General features: G+C 48.9%; 1 protein-coding gene across 7 annotated transcripts in view; it reads right to left on the reverse strand.

Moving 5' to 3' along the window:
* Nucleotides 1–20,985, reverse strand: part of EPB41 (erythrocyte membrane protein band 4.1) — a 108,095-nt gene that overhangs the window by 76,630 nt on the left and 10,480 nt on the right. Inside the window, exon 1 of one of the 7 annotated variants that reach the window (XM_064172824.1) lies at nt 9,862–10,046. The exons of 5 other annotated variants lie outside the window; for them this stretch is intronic. The gene's annotated coding sequence lies outside the window, so the exon portion shown is untranslated. Of the gene's footprint in view, nt 1–9,857; nt 10,047–20,985 lie in introns of those variants that run through there. One more of the 7 variants, XM_064172826.1, reaches the window with a different exon arrangement.

Below are 20,985 nucleotides of genomic sequence, written 5' to 3' on the forward strand. Positions count from 1 at the left end.
CAAGGTGGTAAAGCTGAAGTGCTACAAGTAATCAAACTTTCCTATCAGTATAACTGATCATCACTTGTTTTTCTGCCAGTCAGCAGTTTCAGAAGATTGAACTGTTTTCAAACAGAGCCCAAGCTATGGTCAGTCTGCAGTTAATTTTTAGGTTAATGCAACAAAAGAGCAAAGTTCATTGTTTCCCTGTTCTGTTTTCATTCAAAAAGACCCTGACAGGGGGTGGAATGTGGAACAGCAAAGCCAGGGCTGGAAGCTGTTCTCATCTATCTGTGCTACCTGAGCGATTTACACCTCTTTGTGGTAAGAAAGCATGAGAAATAGTTAATGTGCAACCACTTCCACCAGCAGCATCAGCCCAGCAGAAAAAGCTAACACTGCAAGCAGACTCAGACCTCACCAAGACACCCGTGAGGTCTCTGCAAAGCTTCCCACCAGCTGCACTGGCACGGGCTGCTCCTGGCCCTCCCAGCACTCTCTCTGCCACACATCACCGGCAGAGACGCAGATGTGCATCTGGCTCAGAAAAAGGAGGGAAAAAACAAGCCTGCTGTATGCACATGACTGGATCTCTTGACTGTCCTGAGTAGCACTGCACGGATCAAACCTGGCCTGGACAGCCCCCACCAGCACAATCCCAGGGCAATGCTCATGCTGGAGAGTCTAGTTCAATTACAGGGGAAAAAAAGCTGCAAGAAAAGCATCACAAAGAAGCACCAAATTTCCCTGTAATTGCAAGCCTCTTTGCTTTGCTGAGCCATCTCTCGTGTTCACTATCTAGTCCCACTCCTGCCTCTAGAGGCACACAGGCTCATCACACTAATAGATTCAGCTTCCCTGAGCTCCTCCTCTCTATTCACCATGTGGTGGGAAGTCTTTCTTTTAACAAACCACCCCTTCACAAAAGGACCATCACCATTTGTCACCATCAGGTCAGGTGAAGAGAGTTAGTCCTTAGTTCTAAATATGCCAACAGCAGCAGCTGCCAAATGCAAAGCCCAGTAACACTGCCCATGTCGGTTTCCCCAGCAGCATCCCAGATGCCATTCATCATTTGAGGGGAGAAATCAAGTGTACCACAATGTCACCAAGAAGGTTTTCTTCTGCATCCCCAAAGCTGAGGGGGATACACCAGGTACCCAAAGCATCTCACTGCTTCAAAATAAATTAGGGGGGGAAAACTTGTTGCAGCATGCAAACAGGGTAGAAAAGCGTGGTGAGGGTTAGAAGAGACCTCTGGAGACAGAATCATAGAATGGTTTAGGTTGGAAGGGACCTCAAAGATCATCCAGTTCCAAATCTCTGCCATAGGCAGAGACACCTCCCCTAGAACAGGTCACTCAAGGCCTCATTCAAGCTGGCCCTGAATGTCCCCAGGAAGGCAGCATCCCCAACTTCCCTGGGCAACCCCCTCTGCTCCAGCAGGGCACCCACAGCAGCTTGCCCAGGACCATAATGGCCAGGAGGGATTGGAGAGTCCACAATCTCTCTGGGCAGCCTGCTCCAGGGCTTCAGCACCCTCACATCAAAGGTTTTTCCATTAAAGGTCACTCTTGGAGATGAACGCAGTCAGACACTACCAGTTCTTTGGGTTCTCATTCACAATGTGGGGGTGAAGCACACCAAACCACACCATAGAAAGGGGCAAGGACTCAAGTCCTGCAGCGGGACAAGCACAACAGTGCTCTGATCTCACAACAGAACCACATATGGTATGGGCTGGAAAGGACCTCTGAGGATCATCTAAGTCCAACTCCCATGTGCTAGAGCATCACCCAACTCTGTCTCTTTCCACCATTTCCTGGGGGAAGGAAGGGAAGCACAGAGCCAGGCAGGAGTAAACCACCCAGCTACTGCCACCCATAAATACAGGAAATGTTTTTTGAAGATGACATCTAGTAGACAGAAGGGAAATAACGGAAGTAGCAGTTACAAAAACAACGACAAAGCCTCAAGAATTCTACAGACACCATTCCCTCCAGTGAACTCAGTATCAGCTGTTGTTGCAGTCGGAGCTCAGCATATGACCTCGTCCTAATGCTATCAGCCACACACCCTCCCTGTGCTGAGGCAATCACCCCCCTGCTCCTCCCAGCTCCATCACAGATAAACCCCTTCTACAGGGTCTGTTCTGCACTCAGCCTCTGCAACATGAAATTGTTCCTCAGAAGCTTCTGAGGAGCAGTCAGCCAAGGTGTGTAATTCGCTCAGCAAACCCAGGCATCTGAAGCACAATCTTCCATCGTGTTTGAACCCCCCAGGAGGCCTGGCTGCACATGAAAACCAAAGGAAAACAACACCTACTAAGCCTGCTTTTTCCCTCCTAAATCAGTTTCTCTTCCTCGCTGTTCCCCCCTCTCCATGAAAGTGAGGGGGAAGGGGAGGTAAGGAGAAGGTCTTTAAACCCTTCTGTCTAGAGCAGCATACAACAGCCAGCTGAGAACAGTCACTTCTGCAGCTGGTCTCCTCCCCAAGCCCCAGAGACTGCCAACATGTGCCCAAAGTTCTTCCAGCAGCTGGACCAGGCAGCCTGAGCTCCCAGTCTTGCAGTACAGCTCTTCAGGTACTTATGGACCAAGTCTCACCAGCTCCTCATTGCACACATTCGCTGCCAGCTTCACAGCTGGAGATAAAATGCAACAATACTACATTGACCCTCAGTACAAACTCCAGGAGGGATGGAAGGAGACTGGTGCACTCCAAGAAGGAGGGATGAAAGGACATCTTTGGGAGGGTACATCCATGGGAGAGATATTCTTGGGAGGGTAAATCCCCCAGAAGGATAGAGAAAGAAGGAAGATGCGGACTGGATATTAAAGGAAGAAGTTCTTTATGGTGAGGGTGGTGAGACAGTGGAACAGGTTGCCCTAGAGGGAACTGGGTGATCTTTAAGGTCCCTTCCAATCCAACCAATTCTATTGCCTTGGAAGGATGCATCCCTAGGAAGGATAGAGGGTACCTCCCCAAGAGGAAAGGATGGGAGGAGGGATATCCTTGGAAGGGTGCCAACAACAGTTGCCAGTGCTCACCCCACCCACTTTCTCACTGCTCAGATTCCAGTACTTGTAACTGAGGACCCTAAAACTGCTGCTTTCATCTGCAAGTTGTGAGCCCTTCCTCCTGCAAGAACCCTGGAAACACATCCTCTGTCTCCTGCCTCTGTCAGGGCACATTTACGTTATGGATTTTCACCGCCTCTGGACACTGGGACGCACTCATGCAGGACAAATGGAGATGTCAGTGAGGTGACATTTCTCTTGACTTCACACCAACAACTCCCCCACAAGATTTCAGTGCACAATTTCCATCTTGCACATCTGCCAGGCCAAGAGCTGTAAAACAGGTACTTAAGGCAGGAAATTTTGGCCTAATCCTGGATTTTGAGCAGCTTTGTTCACACCTGTATGAAGAACAAGAAGTCTCCCTCAGCCAGGGAGGCTTACAGCTCACCACTGCTCTTCTCCTTTGTCCACCCAAGGGGCTGCATCCCTTGGGATCCTACCAGCTCTTGTCCCTAATGGTTGATGTGCATCTCAAGATGATGTCACTGGGAAATATCTCTTTGGAAACAGGGCTGGAAAACCATCTGCACACAGAATCCAGTATTTAGAAGAGGAGTTTTGTTTGGAGGTTTGAGGCTTTTTGTCAGGCAGCAAAATGCCACCCCGAGCTGCTTCTGCACCTCTTAAAACTCTCATCTTCCCATAAACAAATATGAATAGAAATGAACAGAAAATGTTCCACTGTGCTCCATGTCCAAGGGATAAAGCAAAGCACTCACCATGACCTGTCCCAAAGCCTCCAGTCCTGTCTCACAAGCACCCAGTGGCATCCTGAGCTGCATGAAGACTGGGCAAGAGGTTGAGCGAGGTTCTCCTCCCCCTCTGTTCTGCCCCAATGAGACATTATTTGGAATACTATGTCCAGTTCTGGTCTTCTCAGTTCAAGAAGGACAAGGAGGTGGAGAAAGTCCAGCAGAGACCCACTAGTATGCTGAGGGGACTGAAGCACCCACCTTAGGAGAAAAGACTGAGAGATCTGGGGCTGTTTAACCTGGAGAAGAGAACACTGAGGGGAGAACTCATTAATGCTCATAAATATCCAAAGGATACACGTCAGGAGGATGGGACCAGACTCTTCTCAGTGACAGAACAGGTAGCAATGGACACAAACTGGAAGTCAAGAGGTTCACCATAAACAAAAGGAAAAACTTTTTCACTGAGAGGGTGCTGGCACACTGGAGCAGGCTGCCCAGAGAGGCTGTGGAGTCTCCCTTCTCTGGAGGCATTCCAAATCCTCCTGGACACGTTCCTGTGTGATTGACTCTAGGTGATCCTGCTCTGGCAGTGAAGTTACAGTCAATGATCTTCAGAGGTCCCTTCCAACCCTCATCATGCTGAGATTCTGTGTGAACTGCAAACCCAGATCTGTTGATGCATTTGCACAGAAGCATGGAAGATGAACCTGGGCAGGAATTACTAATCCTGCCTTAGGAGCACAGTTTAACTAGCCAAGGATAACTCCAGTCTGGAGTCCCATATACAATGGGACGTAGCTGCTCCCACTCAGCAAGAGGCTTTCTCCTGTGTTTGGGGATATGCAAGCCCTGGGGGAAGAAAGCCTGTCTGCACTCACACCCCAGGACAAAGCTGGTCTGTGCTTGCATGAGGAGAAGGAGGAGATGCTGTGGGACCAGCAGCAGCCACATGCTTCTACCTCCAAGTGTTTGACCAGAAAGCCGCATGAGCCGCTTAGTTAGATAATTAAAAGCTTTTAGTTAAATATCTCACACACACAGTACGTGGGGTGGGGAAGGGGAAGGGGAAATAATCAGCCTAGAAGCAGTGACCCGCAGGTTCAAAGGAATTGTGTTTTTCACAAAAAGAGCTAACTAGCCCAAATCTTCTCCTGTTGCTTCCAAACCATGCTCCCATCAGCAGGGCTCCATCCAGGGCGTGCTTCCCTATAGGTACAACTTGAGTGATCACTGTGAGGAGGACCTCAATTTGGGTAGAGCAAAGGCTCCTTCTCAAGTCTGGGTTGCAGGTTTTACTGGGACATTAACTGAATATGGGAACCCACTGGCAAGCTTGGCTGACATTCCACAGCACTCATCCTTACCAATAGATCAAATAGAGTGCTCTCCAGAAACACTCGCATGGAAGGGAAGCACACAACACAATGATCACGGCCATACAATGAGCCATGGAGCTCACTTGCCAAGAGACACATCCCCCAGAGCTGCTCCTCCTCCTACATCCTCCTAGCTCTGCATCGAGAGCAGGGAGATAGAAAATACTTGGTCCCATCCAAAAATCAACAATGTTTAAGAGTTGTGCATCTTAATAAATTATAAATCACAAACCACTGCTGCAGAGGTTTGCTTTGAGCAGAGCAGCTCAAGCGAGCGGGCATGGGAAATCGGTTCAAAGGCCTATATCAGAAACACAGCAGAATCTGGAGAAGGGTGCCCTGGAAGGGCAAAATGGCTTCAAACACACCCCAAACCCCCACCGTCTATCCTTTATGTGGAACTGCTTCATTAAAAAGCAGATTCCTTCTGTCTACACAGCTAAGTGTTCACTTTTGGTACAGAAGGTTAGCAGCATCACACAAGCTAGCGTAAACAACCCACCCAGCGTAAAGAAACTAATAATATTAATCTGGATTAAGTACAAGCCATGAACATTCTAACCTAATCCATCTGATGCACAAAGATAAATCCCTGGTATGCCACATCCTACAGTTCTTTGCAACTTAAGGAACCATAGCACAGATCAGAGCAGCAGAGCAGATGAGAAGTATGAGGTGAAACCTTTACATATAGCTGCCTGCTTAATCTACACAAGATTACAGCAGAAGCCAAGCACCCTGAAAGCAGAACAACCATTGCAAAACACCACCAAGTCCAGAGTGCAATTTCCACTTGAGATGCAAAGCTTCACATTGAGCTTCCCCAGAGAGACACACAACAGTAGCAAAACACAACTCTGAGCCTGAACAATTTCAGTATCTGCCGTTTCTTAATGCTCCAAGAAGTTGCAGGGGCTGAACCATGGTTAGGAAGAAGCCAAGAGATCTGCAGTGGAGTTTAAAAGCACAAAACAAGGTTTATGATAGAAAACAACCTGCATCCACAGGGCTGCTGCAGGCCCCTCAGCATTATTAAACCAACACCTCTGATTCATCATAGCTAATTGCCATGAATGTAAAAGCAGTTTCAGCAAGCAGAACAAGCCCAGACAGATCCACTGGAGCACACAAACACAGCCCAGACTGAGTTCCACATCTGCAGGCTTACGCAGTGGGATGGGAAGCATCTGCCCTATTTCGCATCTGGCCAGATTTCTCTGTTCCAGGTGATCCCTCGCCTGGACATCTGGAGAGAACCCAGAGCTCCACAGCGTCTCTGAGCTGTACAAACTTCTCCAGCTTTTTCCCAGAAATGATGCAATGTGGCAGTAAGAGGCTGAATTGAAACCCACTCTGCAGCAGAAGAGGTATTGTCAAGGTCCCCCCCAAGTGAAGAAGCTCTCATCAAACATCCCTCCTTAAAGGGATCCATCAAGGAAAGGTGTTTGATGAGAAAATCCTGGTCAGATGCTGCTGACACAAAGCCAACACCTCCATGAGATGCCCTGAGGATGAAGAGATGAAGGTTCACTCACTGACCCCAAAAACCCAAGATTCTTTTGAGATGCTAAATAACTCCTGATGAAAACCCAGTACAGAGCCACTGCCTCCCATCTGTATGTACAGCTCTCTCCCAGCACATTACACGTCACATCTCCAGCACCATCATCCACCCATCAACACATCAAAGCATCCAGAGCATCCCAACATCCCATGGCTGAAAGCCTGCAAGCTACCCTGGCAGAGCAAGGCTTTGATCGCTTAATGAATGAATTTGCAAACGTGGTTGCTTACTAGGGAAGCAACACATCCACCAGCCTGTTTCCCATCAATCCCAATATTTGCTCAACAAGCAGCAAATGGGGCGTCAGAAGAGATCTGTTCTGCCGCATCCTGAAAAATCAAACGCTGTCAAGTGAAAACATCGCAGCTGCTCAAGCAGAGCGGCAGGGAGCTGGCAGCTCGCTACCGGAGACAGAAGCTGTGGCTTTGGAGCATCACTGTCTAGAGCACTGCTGGGCTTTGGGAGCACACCGTGTGCTGGAACAGGCTGCGCAGAGACTCCTTCCTCCCCTAGCACCAGCTAGCAGTGTCCAGGAGTCTCCTGCTGCCTTCCCAACAAATGCTCTCCTGAGAAGGGTTTGTTTCAAACTGCGCTGCGGCCACCCGAGCAGAACACAAGCAATTCCCGTTCCTCTGATCTGACACAGGACACAAGTCATGTCTTTATGTCGGGGTGAGGGGTGATGGCAATGCTCTGTTTCTTAAGGCTCTACTGTAGTTTTAAAGGCAAGGAGCACTATGCTTATCCTGATGTTTACCTTCTGTAGCAGACTGTTTGTCCACAGGAATCCCAGAAAATCCTCACCTTCTTTATTAAAACTACGTTAGTAGAGATACTCAAAGGGCACCACTGCCTTTTACATCAGAACCTGTACTCCAAATTATCACCAACAGGGAACTATAGATGCACCAAAAGCAGAACACCCCCATCAATGACCCCAGTTCCCTTAACAACCATCACATCCCCACCAACAGCCACAACACTGCAGGAGAACCTTCAATGAACTAGGATACACTTGTGCCAGCCATTACCAAAAACCCAACCTTCTCCACAAAGCAACCTCTTCAGCCAAGGGAGCAGCATCTAGGGCAGCAACATCGTACATCAGCTAACTGGGAAAGGAACAGCACTGTGAGCAACAGCAGCAGGCTTAGAGCACTCCATCCACACATGGCCTTCTCCCGTCACCTCACAGGAGTTATTTTTACCTCCAGTAACTCATTGAGAAACAAGAATCAATTCAGCAAAAGACCATCCCTCCAGACCTACCCATCTTAGGCAAACAAACACTCAGCACGTTTGGAAAGTCTTCTAAATGTAAAGAGCAAAAGTAAAGCAAAAATTTGGGTTATGCTCTTGCTCAGAAATAAGATTTTGTTTTGCTTCTCTGCATCTTAACTTATAACACAGGGAACTGAATTATAACTGAACCACCATTTCCAGCACAACGGCTGCCTCAGAAACTGAAGTCTATGAGAAACTTTCCCTTTAGAGCTGGGCATGCAACACTTGAATAAATATCCACACATGCAGAGGTGGGAGAACTACTGGTTCCTACCCAGATCAGCTCCCTCTCAACCCTACACAGTCATCTCAGAGCATAAAGAGGGAGCAGCTCCTCATCCCCCAAGAAACAGTCAAGAAACAGCACTCCAGCTTGTGGACACTCACAGATGGCTCCAGGTGCAATTTTAACTCATTTTTATATCCATCTGCCTTGCTGGATAAAAAATAAAAGCATGGCTTGGTGGCAAACCCCTTTAACTGGAGAGCACCAAGTCCCAGCAAACTGGGGGTCTTCTCTTCAGCTGAAGTTTGGAAGGAAGCAGGATGCTTGGCCAGGAGAAGAGCCTTCACCCGAAAGCACCCAACCATAGTACACACATTCATCCCATGGGTGGGCAAGTGCAGTCCCAGCGTTTCATTGAGCCCAGAGTTCTTCCCTGCCACAACTCCTTCCTTCTCCTCCTGTACAGTGGACTCCATGCAGAGATGGGAACACTGGCTTGGCCACTGGCAGCCCTGGGCACCGATCATCGCAGCAAAGAGAAGACACGGAGTGTCAGCTCCCTGGTGCTGTGTCCCACATCCCGCTATCCCCTTCTGTTTCTGGCCTCCTGCACAACCTACCTCCAGCCAAGCCTCAGCCTTTCAGCTTCTAGATCTCCATGACACCTCCACGGTGAGCTCACACATCCTGTGCACGCACATGCACTATGCACACACACCCTGCATGCACACATGTCCTAGAGAGCACATCTAGGACACACCATGCACCCCTGATACATCGCATACATTATGTACCCCAAACAAGTCACAGACACTACGCACCCCAGACACACAACACACACAATATGTGTGCAGACCCAAATGTACACTCACACCCTTTGCATACACACAGGAACCTACATAGCATCTGTGTACAGACACACTATGCACAGACCACGTACACACAAACACGTATGCACTGTGCAGATCATGTACACCTGAACATGTGCACAGACACTGTGCAGGCTGTGAACACATGCAGACTACACACACACACAGACGTGTGCAGACATACCACAAACCACACAAATATGTGCATGTGCAGACACATCGTGCAGACTGTATACAGACGAGCATACGTTTGCACACACACCATGCACAGACTATGTACATACACATATGTGCAGACCATGCACATATGAACACACGCATGTGCTTGTACAGACAATGCACACAAGCACACAGGTGTGCACAGGCACATCGTGCACAGGCTATATGTACGAGAACAACTGCATGCACATGCAGATACACCCTGCACAGACTACCAGCATGTGAACGCATGTGTGCATGCAGATACATCTTGTACACACGAACACTTTGCATGTGTACAGACAATAGGCACACAAACCAGGCACACACAAGCATATACATGTGCATGCACAACCTGTGCAGACCATGCACACATGAACACACGCAGCCAGTGCGTGCGGAGATCAGGTGCACATACACGGTGCAAAGACCTCGTGCACATACCCCTGGACATGCCGAGGCTGCCTGACGCGCCAGTAGCACACACGCACACACCGAGCAAGAACCGGGCACACAGATAATGCCGTGCACTCAAACACACGCACACTCGGTGCGCAGACACCCGCACCCCGCTAGCATTTACTCGCCCGCCAAGAGCGCGCTCGAGGCCTCCTCCGCTCCTGGTGCCAGCCGTCCTCTCGCCGGGACGAGCTGAACCGCTCTTCCCCTCCCCGGTGCAGCAACCTCGGGGTCGCGCAGCTCCTCTCCTGAACCTAGCCGGCTCCGCACCCGCTGCGCCCAGCCCGCTCTGCCCCCAACGCGCCGCGCAGCACGGTGCCGCCCCCGCCCACAACACTGTAGTAAGCTCCCATTGGCTGAGAGCAGAGGGCGGGGCGCCAGAGCTGCTTCCCTACTGGTGGAGGGGAAACGGCGGCTGGAGAAGATGGGGGGCGCGCGAGCGCGCGCCCCCTCAGCGCTTCCCCCCCCCATCCCCCTCCCGCTCCCGGTTCCCTCCCCCAGGGCCGCCCGCGGGCGCCGAACTCGGGCCCTGGGAGACTGCGGCGCTTCCCCGCCTCGGCCGCTTCCTGTAGCCCGGCGGAACAACAGCCAGCAGTGGGCGAGGGGAGATGTGAACGGACAGGATTATTCGCAGCCCCCCCTCCCCACTGCCGGCAGTGGGCGGGGGGAGAAACGAAGGGGCCGCAGTTATTTGGTGTGGCCCGGATCTTGTGCTAAGCGGGCAGAAGAGGCCCTGCCTGCCGGTAACGGCGAGGTGCAGCGGGCCGCGCTCTCCTCCCGCCGTGACCTACATTTTAAATATAGCTCGCTGTCTGCCGGAGAAAGTCGTGGCCCAGCTCCGAAGGGAGGACCCAGGGCAGGGCCTGGGAGGATCTCATATTTTTTTTAACACAAAGGCCTCATCAGCCGACCAGGGCTGGCTCAGAGGATGTGACAACCATACAGCCATGGGCTCGTGTCGGTTAGAAAATCGAGATGGCAAGCACTTGGTTAACCAAAAACGCCCACATCCATGCTGGTGAACGTGCAAGAGGAGCACCAGCACAACCTCACCACGCTCAACCTGCCCCTCAGGTTGAAATCATGCCCATAACGGCATGGACTGGCTTCTCACCTACAGCCCAATTATAACGAGTTATTTTGTCAACCAGAGCTGTCCAGCTACAGACTCTGCACCAAAACGCTCCCCAGCTGCTTGTCAGCCCTTCCAGGGTTGATGCCCCAGCCTAACCATCTTGTGTGATACCAAATGCCCCCCAAATATTTACACAACCCTTAAAGACATGCAGCACCTAAGCGTCTCTGCCTCACAAGAAGCCCTCAGGCACATTATTCTGCTTGCATTCAGAGAAACCATCCTTCAGCTGCAGACAATACCCTGGGCTGATGGGCAGCCTGGTTCGGATTACTTCATCCTGCCCTCACTAATAATGACCTAGCAATGGCCACTCACATCCTAAGGATGTTTGTGCTACATGGCAGCCAAACAAACCTCATCTTCCACAAAAACTAACATGTTCCACACAGCCTTTCTTCTCTATATGTCTATGACACTCAGTTCTGCCAACAGACGCTGAATGGGGCAGCTCTCTCCTTGTTTCAGTCTTGAGATCACTCACAAAAAGCTCCTTAATGGCAGTAAAGAGAAGTATTTTCACCTAAAATCTGGACTGTCTGGTGATTCCCTTGGATTCAAACAAGCACATTTGATTCAAAGACACAAGCTGGAAGCCTGTAAGTCACTGCTTCTACACCAGAGATAGGCAACTCCCGTGGAACATGGTGTGAAACTCTGGCTTCACTCCCCATGGCACTCAATTAACACACTTTAATAGTCCAAGCTGTGAATTGGAGGAGGCTCAGCTGTTTAGTGCTGACCCACTACAATAACTGCCGCCTTTGCTGCTGCTCACCCACAGATGGGCCAGAAAGAGACTGTGTCAGAAGAGAATCCAAAGCCTTTGAGGACAGAATCACTGAGTGAAGAAGTCACAACTTTTTGGATGCAAAGGGCTGGCAACAGCTTCTTGCAATTAGGTAAAACACACAAACAAAACCATTCTGCTTTGCTGTAACAAACACACGCTGGTTGACAGCACACTGCAGATTACATGGAAGAAAGACCAGGGCAACAAAAACTCTGCATCAAAACACTGATTTAACACCACACAGCATGTCACCCACGCTGCTCAGATCACCAGATGATCCCCAACCCCATCTGCCAGCGGCAGAGTACAGAGAGAAGCAGCTCCCGTGTTCTGAGCCGTTATTTCCCATGTGAAGCATTTATCCACAGGGAGTACCAGTCCAAGCTACTCCACTTGCAGGAGAAGGGCACTGTTACTCCTCAAACACCAAACAAACCACCAAGAGCTCAAACGGCAGGACAAAAGAACAAGAGTCACCAGACATGGTCTGTGCAGTGAGAGTGCCTTGAAAATACCTTGCTAAGGGAGGGGAGTTTACACCTAGCCCAAAGCAATCCTTTGTAGGGAAGAAAAGATAATGAGAAAACCCAAAACAACACTCTTCTGCACATGGAAATCATAGAAGCATCAACTGGTTTGGGTTGGAAGGGCCATTAAAGATCATCCAGTTCCAACCTCCTGCCACACACAGGCAGGAACATCTTCCACTAGACCAGATTGCTCAAAGCCTCATCCAAGCTGGCTTTGAACACTTCCAGGCTGGGAGCCTCCACAAGTTCTCTGGGCAATCTCTTCCAGTGTGTCACAACCTTCATGGGGTAGAATTTCTAATCTAAATCCATCTTATTCCAGTTAGTTGTTACCCCTTGTCCTGTCACTACAGCCACACCAACCACAGCACCACCACACCTCAGCTATAAATTACTGGCTTAGCTTCTGACCTTTTCCTTCTGACACAGTCCCAAAGTGATCTCTGAAATCCCACAGGAAACAATGGAAATTTCTCACATTCTTCATTATAAAACCAGTTTGCCCCCCACACTGGGATTGCAAGTATTTAAAGAACTCTCCCAGTTATAGCTGGTTTAGATCACTTCATCAGAGTTGATTAGAGACTGAGAATTATTTCAGTAAGTTGGGACTCTTGGTATTCGGCTGCTGGATAGGAATAAGGAGAGAAATTATACTCATTTTAGGCATGTGTTTATGGTCTCTAAGGCAGAAGCTTCTCCTTGAGAGCTGAGAGGTCACTTGGCAACTGCTCAAATCCTGATGGACACAGTCAGGGAAGATCAAGTGGGTCACAGGGAGCAACACCAAACCCTACTCTCTTCCCATTTAAAGTGCACACAGCCAGCAAGAGCCTCAGGCATACATGCTCTAGTATCTTAAGAGCATACAGACAGTAGATTAAATCCAGCTCAAGTAAACTCTTCACTAAAAAAATCCTTCGTAAAGTGGTCCAGTGCTCTGTAGGCCCCACAGGACACACTGCTGGTAGGACCTTTTGTAAAACAAAGCTCCCACTTTACACTGGTGCTGATGAATGCTGTGCCTAAAGCACTGCTGGCACACAATAAACTGCACAGAGCTCTCTTCACCCCAAGGAGCTTCTCATTGTGAGGAATTCCTAGTTTAAACAAAGGAATTGTGCATTGCACTGGTATCAGTGCTCCCTCCCCCAAAGCAAGGAAGATTTAAGGTGAAGCAAAATAGGATTATGTCAGGTTCTAAGAAAACAAAGAAATTAAGCTGGTCAACTGAGTCATTTATCCACTGCTGCTCTCCATAAGCTGGTTGTGTCTACTTCACACAGATATATGTGCATATACAATGGACGCAGGCAATTCCATGCCACATTCACACATTTGGTAAGGTGCAAGACCCTCCAGAGCAGCAATAGCTATTTCACAAGAGCAAACTAGGTAGGATGAGAGCAGGTGGCTCAGTTTTGCCAGATCCTGGCCCTCTGCCCTTGGCTCCTCTTCCCAGAGTTCCTGTCACCACCAGCAGTGCTCATTCAGCCATGAGCAGGCAGCCAGGATGAGGTGTAAACGAAATCTCCCTGACTTCACAAGCACCGCTGTAAAATGCTGATCCAGAACAAAGAGCTTTCAGGTAAATTATTTACCTAGAAGGAAGGAGTGCTCCAGCCAAAGCTGCACTTCTCCCATGCGCACCCCTCCACTTAGTCCAGGAAGCAGCAGGCACAGCAGCACTCACTGCCAGGAAGAGCCTGTGAAAGGCTGAACTGCCAGCTCAAGGTATTTTCATGAAGAACTAGAACATACTGCACTGCATTACTGCAGGAAGGATATTGAGAGGCTGGAGCAGGTCCAGAGAAGGACAACAAAGCTGGCAAAAGGTCTGGAGAACAGGGCTGATGAGGAGCAGCTGAAGGACCTAGGGGTGTTCAGCCTGGAGAAGATGAAGCTGAGAGGAGACCTTTTTGTTTTCTAAAACTTGCTGGAAGAAGGTTGCAGGCACATGGGGGTTGGTCTCTTCTCCTAAGGAACTGGCAACAAGAGAAGTGGAAACAACCTCAAGTTGTGTCAGGGAAGGTTTAGGCTGGACATGAGGAACAACTTCTTTCCACACAGGGTTATCAAGGCCTGGCACAGGTTGCCCAGGTGGAGTCCCAATTCCTGGAGAGATTAAAACGCTGTGTAGAGGTGGTGCTGAGAGACATGGTTTAACAGTAGACTTGGTAGTGTCAGGTTAACGATAGGACCCTGGTGATCCTAAAGGCCTCTTCCAGCCTAGACGATTCTGTGGTTCTCTGTATGCGCAGCAAAGGTTACCTGGCACATCCACACTCAGCTGGCTCAGTGTCAAGTATTTAACCAAAGATTACATCTGCAGATCAACCCATCACAGCATTCTCCAAAACCAACAACTGACTCCTTGTCGAGCCAGTTACTAAAGTGCCAAGCAGCTCCCTCCATAGTTAAACAGACCAAGAGACTGTACTGCTGTAATCACAGCCTCATGTCAGGTAGCTTCAGGTCCTACCAAATACAAGCTGCTTCTCCACAGGGGAAGCACCTCTCCTATCAGGATAGGCTGAAGGAGCTGAGGCTGTTCATCCTGGAGAAGGGAAGATTCTGAGGGGACTTTAGAGCTGCTTCCAATTCCTGAGGGGAATCTACCAGAAGGATGGAGAGGGACATTCCATGAGGGTGTCTGGAGACAGGACAATGGTTTGAAGCTGAGGGGAAGCAGGGTTAGACTGGATCTTAGGAAGAAGTTCTTCAGTACAAGGGTAGTGGGACTCTGGAATAGGTTTCCCAGGGAGGTTGTGGATGGCCCCTTACTGGAGGTGTTCACAGTCAGGCTGGATGAGGCCTTGAGCAACTAAGTCTAGTTGAGAGATGTCCCATGGCACGGAGGCTGCAGTAGATGACCCCCAAGGTCCCTTCCAACCTAAGCCATTCTGTGATTCTATGATGTGGTTTCTTCCCGGGAATTTTTTTTGTTGGTGGTTGTTTTAACAACAGTGGTTGTGCTCTTTAAGGGCCATTATTGCCAAAATAAAACTGCACGTTCTTTCCCATGCGTAGAAGAATCCCATTTTCAAGCTACTACATCCTTTTGGTACTGGGCTGGTTTACATGGAAGCCTTTTAGGGAAAGAAATGGAAAGGCAGAGGGGATGGCTGGGCAACTAAGTCTCTACACCAGGAATTATCACCCCTAAATCCCACTACATTTATGAAAAAAACTCCCACTGTGGGTTTTCTCCATTTGCATGAAGCTGATGTTCACTTGAGTTGGTGTCTTGCAGCACAGCAGACTGGTTCCAAGAAGAAAGGGGAATAAAATAGATGAAGAGGTGCATGAGCTCTCCAGGCTGAATGCCAGTGTAGGGAAGAACAGCACCCTGGAAAGGGAGTTTTGTTCCAGGGCTCAGATACAGAGTATGAAGCACATTTCTGCCAAGATGCACCATTTAAAAATTAGAGGAGGCCAGCTTCAGACTGCAGGATCACGTTTTGATAGGGGGAGTGTTTCTACACTGAGAGATAAATACTCTTCCCCTTCACTATGGGTAGGAAGTACTAAATATACAAGTGGCTGCAGTTAAGCATCTAGAAAGTGCTTAAACAAGCCTGGACAACAGATCGCAGTGGTGCCGTGAATGCAAGCAGTGCAGGCTCTGCAAGAGGCAAAATCATTGTGGCGTGAGCCTGAGCTCCAGAAACAACTTGAGAGACAGACTGGTCCAAGCAAAAAGGCCTCAGAAGAGAGACAACGAGCCAACAGTCATGAACTCTCCCTCACTTCAAGCATTTCCCAGTTTTTCATTCCACAGCAGCCTTGGTGCAGTGAAGACACAGCTACAAACTGAGGCGTGTGCTTGCGGAGAGGAGAGCGCCTGACTGCCTGCCCCTCGCTCAGGAATTCCAGGACATGCTGCTGGAAACCTCTCCCTTCGGGCAGCAGGAGGAAGTTCAAGCCCTTGCACCAGCCTCCTAAACCAAACACGAACGGCCAGCTTGGCCAGAGACACAGCTGTCGCTTCAGCAGGGGACAAGCTCAGCTACGCAGCCTTCGTTGAAGCCAACCCAAAAATAGCGGTGAGTGCCACCTAAGGATTGGCGCCGGGGCAGGGAGGCAGAAGAGCCGGACTACAGACAAAAGACGCCAGCGTCTGATTTACTCCTCACACGGATGAGGAGCCAAACTGCAGAGAGGACAGGTTCTGGTCTATTTCAACAGAGAGATGGGTTTTGAACTGCAGCTTCTCCCCAGTAAAGCACCACTTAGGTGAATCTTTCACAAGGGACTGCTCAAGCACAGATCTGACTTCATGCTGTTAGGCTCTCAATCTGTGCAAAGAGCATCTCTGGGCTTCAAAATGCTCAGAGCTCTTTGGTTCAGGGAAGGGAAGTTTCAAGACCAGGGTTTATTTAAGAGTGATAAGTACCCTGCAGTAAATCATGGTGTTGAGCCCTTCAGTCCATACCAACATATCACTTCCTTAGCAAAGGCTGGCCAGCAAACCCACCCAAACCACGAGCAGAGCACTAGAAAACTGAGAGCAGTTTGTTATTGTTCTTCTCAATGCTGATCAATGTCTAAAGGGTGGGGGACAAGAGGATGGGGCTAGATTCTTTTCAAATATACTCAGCAACAAGGCAAGGGACAATGGGCTCAATATGAGAAACAAGAAGTTCTACCTGAACAAGGAAAAACTTCTTTGATGTGAGAGTGCCAGAGTCCTGGAGCAGGCAGAGGTTGTGGAGTCATCTCCATCTCCTCAGGACAGCTTGCAACTCACCCTGGCCAAGTTGTTGTGGGTGCCCCTGCTGGAGCAGGGGGTTGGACCAGATGATCTCCAGAGGTCTCTTCCAGACTCTACCATGCTGGAATTCTATGTATGGTTCCTAGCCAGACCTGTACATCTGAGAGTGACACCTTTTCAGACCTAACATTCATTTAATTAATTTGCTACAAGGAGCAAATACAACTTCTAACCAGAGCATGGGCCACCTTGTTCCTTCCAGAACGCAGAGCTGAAGCTCCTGCACCACCTTGTTCCATGCAGTTTCCCATACCTGCCATCTGCTTGGACCTTGCAGGGTATGTCTTAAGCTATGAACTGGATCAGACTCAATACCCCAAGTCCTTTCTCCAGATGATCCCACCCCTAATGCAGTACAGCCAAAGTCTGCTGAGAGCAGCATTTCTGCAGGTGCTCAGTGATTAACTGATTAACGTTTCCACATCGGAAATTTTTTTTAAAAGGCAAAGAAAGGACCAAAAAAAAGGCTTCTCAGCTCAGCTGAACTGTAGTATATTAACATTTGAGACCAGCAGTCATGTATACCAGTTTCAAAAAGATTAATATCTATAGTACACAACCCCAGAGGATAGCATCACACTGCTGCCAGTTTTCTCTGGATTTTTACAAAATAAAGTATTTTGAGGCCTCATTTCAGGTCATCTTATGATGTTCATGAAGAAAACCCAAAGTAGTTCAGATTTATAGGCAAGAACTGAGGGAAAGGAAGAGGGAAAACCAGCAGCTGTATCAGGAAGCTGTGGGGATGGATGGAAGGGCAGGGAGGGGAGGAAGCTTCACCCAAACTGCCATTGTTACACGTAATTGTTAAGAATCATACTCTCTGAAAAAGGTTTGTTACTGAGATAATGTAAGTCTGTGAGTTTGATACATTCTCCAGTTCCACGGAGACTGCAAGTCCTCATGGTTCACAAAGGCAATCTCCTGAGCAAGAGCTGCAGGAACAGCCCTGAGATCAACACTGGCTAGATCTCATCCCGGCATTCACCAAGGACAGTGTCAGAAAGCAGCTAATGATCATTAAGCTGCCATCTAACTATTTGGCTCCACAGCAGAGTTCCACTAGGCACCCAGTCAAAGGGAAGCGAGGCTCAAAGGAAGAGCAGTTTTGAAGAGTGCTCGCAGCTGCATGAATGGCCCTCCAAGAACAGTAGCAACTGCTGCTGGCTGCCCCGGAGCCAGGAGCAAAGCATATCTCCTCAGCCTGGCTTTCAGCATCCCTTGTTAGGTCGACTAAAATAGCTTTTCTTATGCAACAAGAGTTGCAGAAAGCTCACTTGCTTTTGAGTTTTGCTTTCATGTAACTAGATGGTAATTCAGAAGACAGCACTGTTAATTTAAACACAACAAGGAGAACCACTTCACTGCCTTACAAAGAGCTGAAGTGAAACACGCAGCTAAGTCAGCTCCAGAACTCAGCACCATGCCAGATCCTGATGGTCTCCCCTCCTAAGGGATGAGATGAGCAAGAGAAATACCCTGCTACTGCATTTCTAGGAGAGATTCAAAGCAGAAAATCTCACTGGAAAGTGGAAAGGCAGGAGACATTTGTTCTTCCCCTTTGAGCTACATGTGAGTAAACACATTGGAACACAGAAGTTTCCACAAAAACATAAGGAAAAACTTCTTCACGTTGAGGGTGGCAGAACACGGGACCAGGGCAGTTGTGGCATCTCTGTCTCCAAGGCATTCAAAACACATCTGGATGCATGCCTGCATGACCTACTCTAGGTGATCCTGCTTTGCAGGACAGTTGGACTTTATGACCTCCAGAGGTCCCTTCCAACCCTCACCATGCTGGAATTCTCCAATTCTGTAAGAATCGAGCAGACATCCAAGTTGAAACCACAACTGCTGCTTGATAGCTTCACAATGCAAAGCCCTTCTGGGTGACTCATGAACTACAGGGCAGAAAGAAACAATTTCAGGTACAGGTAAGCTTGAAGACCAAGCCACTTGGCTCCAAGCATCACCAATGCCAGCACAGGGTAGGACGCAGCCCAGCAGCAGCCCCAACTCTGAATGCTTTTTCAGACAGCGTGCACAACTTCACCTCAGATTTCCAGACAGGCTTCAAATAATGGCACCATGTATGAATGCTAGCTCAAAGGTCAAAAGCACAACCTCAAACATCACAAGCTCCTCTTGCACCTTCAGCATTTTCCTTCATGGCTTCTGTCCTCAGCTTCCTGCAGCACATCCCTCCATGAAGCTGCTGCTGTGTTACTTTCAGGACAGATGCCCAACTCTCTTATCAGGCCAGGAGAAGAGATTCACTTACTAAAGCTACTACTATGTATTTTATGTTTATCTAAGAGATAAGCCAGGGATGTTTATTTCCCACCATGTTGGGATTCTGGGACTCTGTGATCCAACCCCCAAAAGTCTGTAATAAGCAAGAGGATTAAAATGCAAGTTTCTACCCTTTGTTTAGTACCTGAAAGACAGCAAAGCACTCATACACACAGAAGGCACAGTGAGACTGCTCTGGGAATAGCAAGCCAGAGGTCATTCAGGGGATCAGCCTTCCCCAAGAAGAAAATTCACTCTTGACCTGACACTTGTCACACAGCAATAACCAGATGGGTGACTGCATCCTAAACGTCTACTCAAGCATAACAGCGGAAGGTCTGGGTCCTGCTCACCTAGTCCAGGTCACCCTGGCCAGCCCGAAAGAGTTACAGATGCTGCATGTGCCTCCTGCTAACCCACTCCCAACAATCCCATGAGGGAGCATCTGCCTTTTGCTCCAGATACAAGCTTCTGGCCAGCACACTGCCAGCCAGAGCTTCTTCCAGCTACCCCTTCTTTGTGGAGTTTTTTTTCTGTGTACAGATGACTGTGGGGTATTTGGTAGAGTTGGGAGCTCAGCATCTCTGCTCAAGGCAGGAGAGACTCCGTAGCAATGAACAGCTCATTCAGAACAGGAGACAGCTCCTCAGCTTCCATATACGGTACTTCACTTCTGTCTAAGAACAGGTTTATGCTTGGATTTGACTAATTTCTCCTGCCCTACCCTGCAAGGCACCATATAGTAACACGGAGTTTCAGAACAAAGCAATCTGTTCCCAACACCTTTCTCTGCCTTCCCCCTTTCAAGTTTTTCATCAGTGACTGTCAGCACATTGAGCACAGCAGCTCCAAATATGCTCAGTCCTCCCCATTACTGGGACTGGAGAGGATATGAAAGAGGGATGATGGACAGGAAGGGGAAAAGCTTAAGCAGGAGGACAGTTTAAATTTGACAAAAGTCAACTGAAAACTTCTTAAGTTTCCAGAGATACTAACCTCAACACAATGGCAACTCTGCACCCAGCTTTACCAAGCATAGACTCCTTCCTTTGCTGCTCCATGAGCACGCACACATAACTTTCGGAGAGGCTTTACAAAACACAAACAGCAGCTCACAGCCAGGCTGAGGCACCAAACCTCTGCTGGTGAACCATAAGAATCCACTCCACCAGGACAATTTCCCCCCCCCCGGGGACAAAGCAGGATCTCCATGAACACGAGCTGGAAATGTCAGTGCTGCTGCACTTCTCCATGCACAACAAACACTTCCCCTTCTCTCCTGTAAAAAAGGCCTCAGGCTCCTCTCCGTGCCCCACAAAGCCCCTGGCAGAGGGGAAGTCAGTCCAGTGCTGTATTCCAGCCTTCAGAAAGTCCCTTATACAACCACAGCCCTGATTTACCATCAACAGCTGTTGGGAGGCACCTGGGGAGACGAGGGAGCATTGCTTTCTGCTATTTTCACTTTCGCTTGTTCCTCACTGGCACTTAGTGTGCTTCTATTGCTGGGTCAGTGCTCTGCAGCCCAGGCTGGCAAAAGAAACTACTGCTGGGGGCTTTTTATCTTATAAACTTGGCCTGGAAATCGCTATACTAAGTGCTCTCCATATCTCAACTCTTCACACACACACATACACGAGATAAATCCTGTTGACTGATAGCAATCAATGCCTCGGAGCTTAAGACAGAATAAACAAGTCAGTTTAAGTCCAAGTGAAGGTCTCAGCTTTC

This window comes from Pogoniulus pusillus, chromosome 37, assembly GCF_015220805.1.
Source record: "Pogoniulus pusillus isolate bPogPus1 chromosome 37, bPogPus1.pri, whole genome shotgun sequence".
In the NCBI taxonomy this organism is placed as follows: domain Eukaryota; kingdom Metazoa; phylum Chordata; class Aves; order Piciformes; family Lybiidae; genus Pogoniulus; species Pogoniulus pusillus.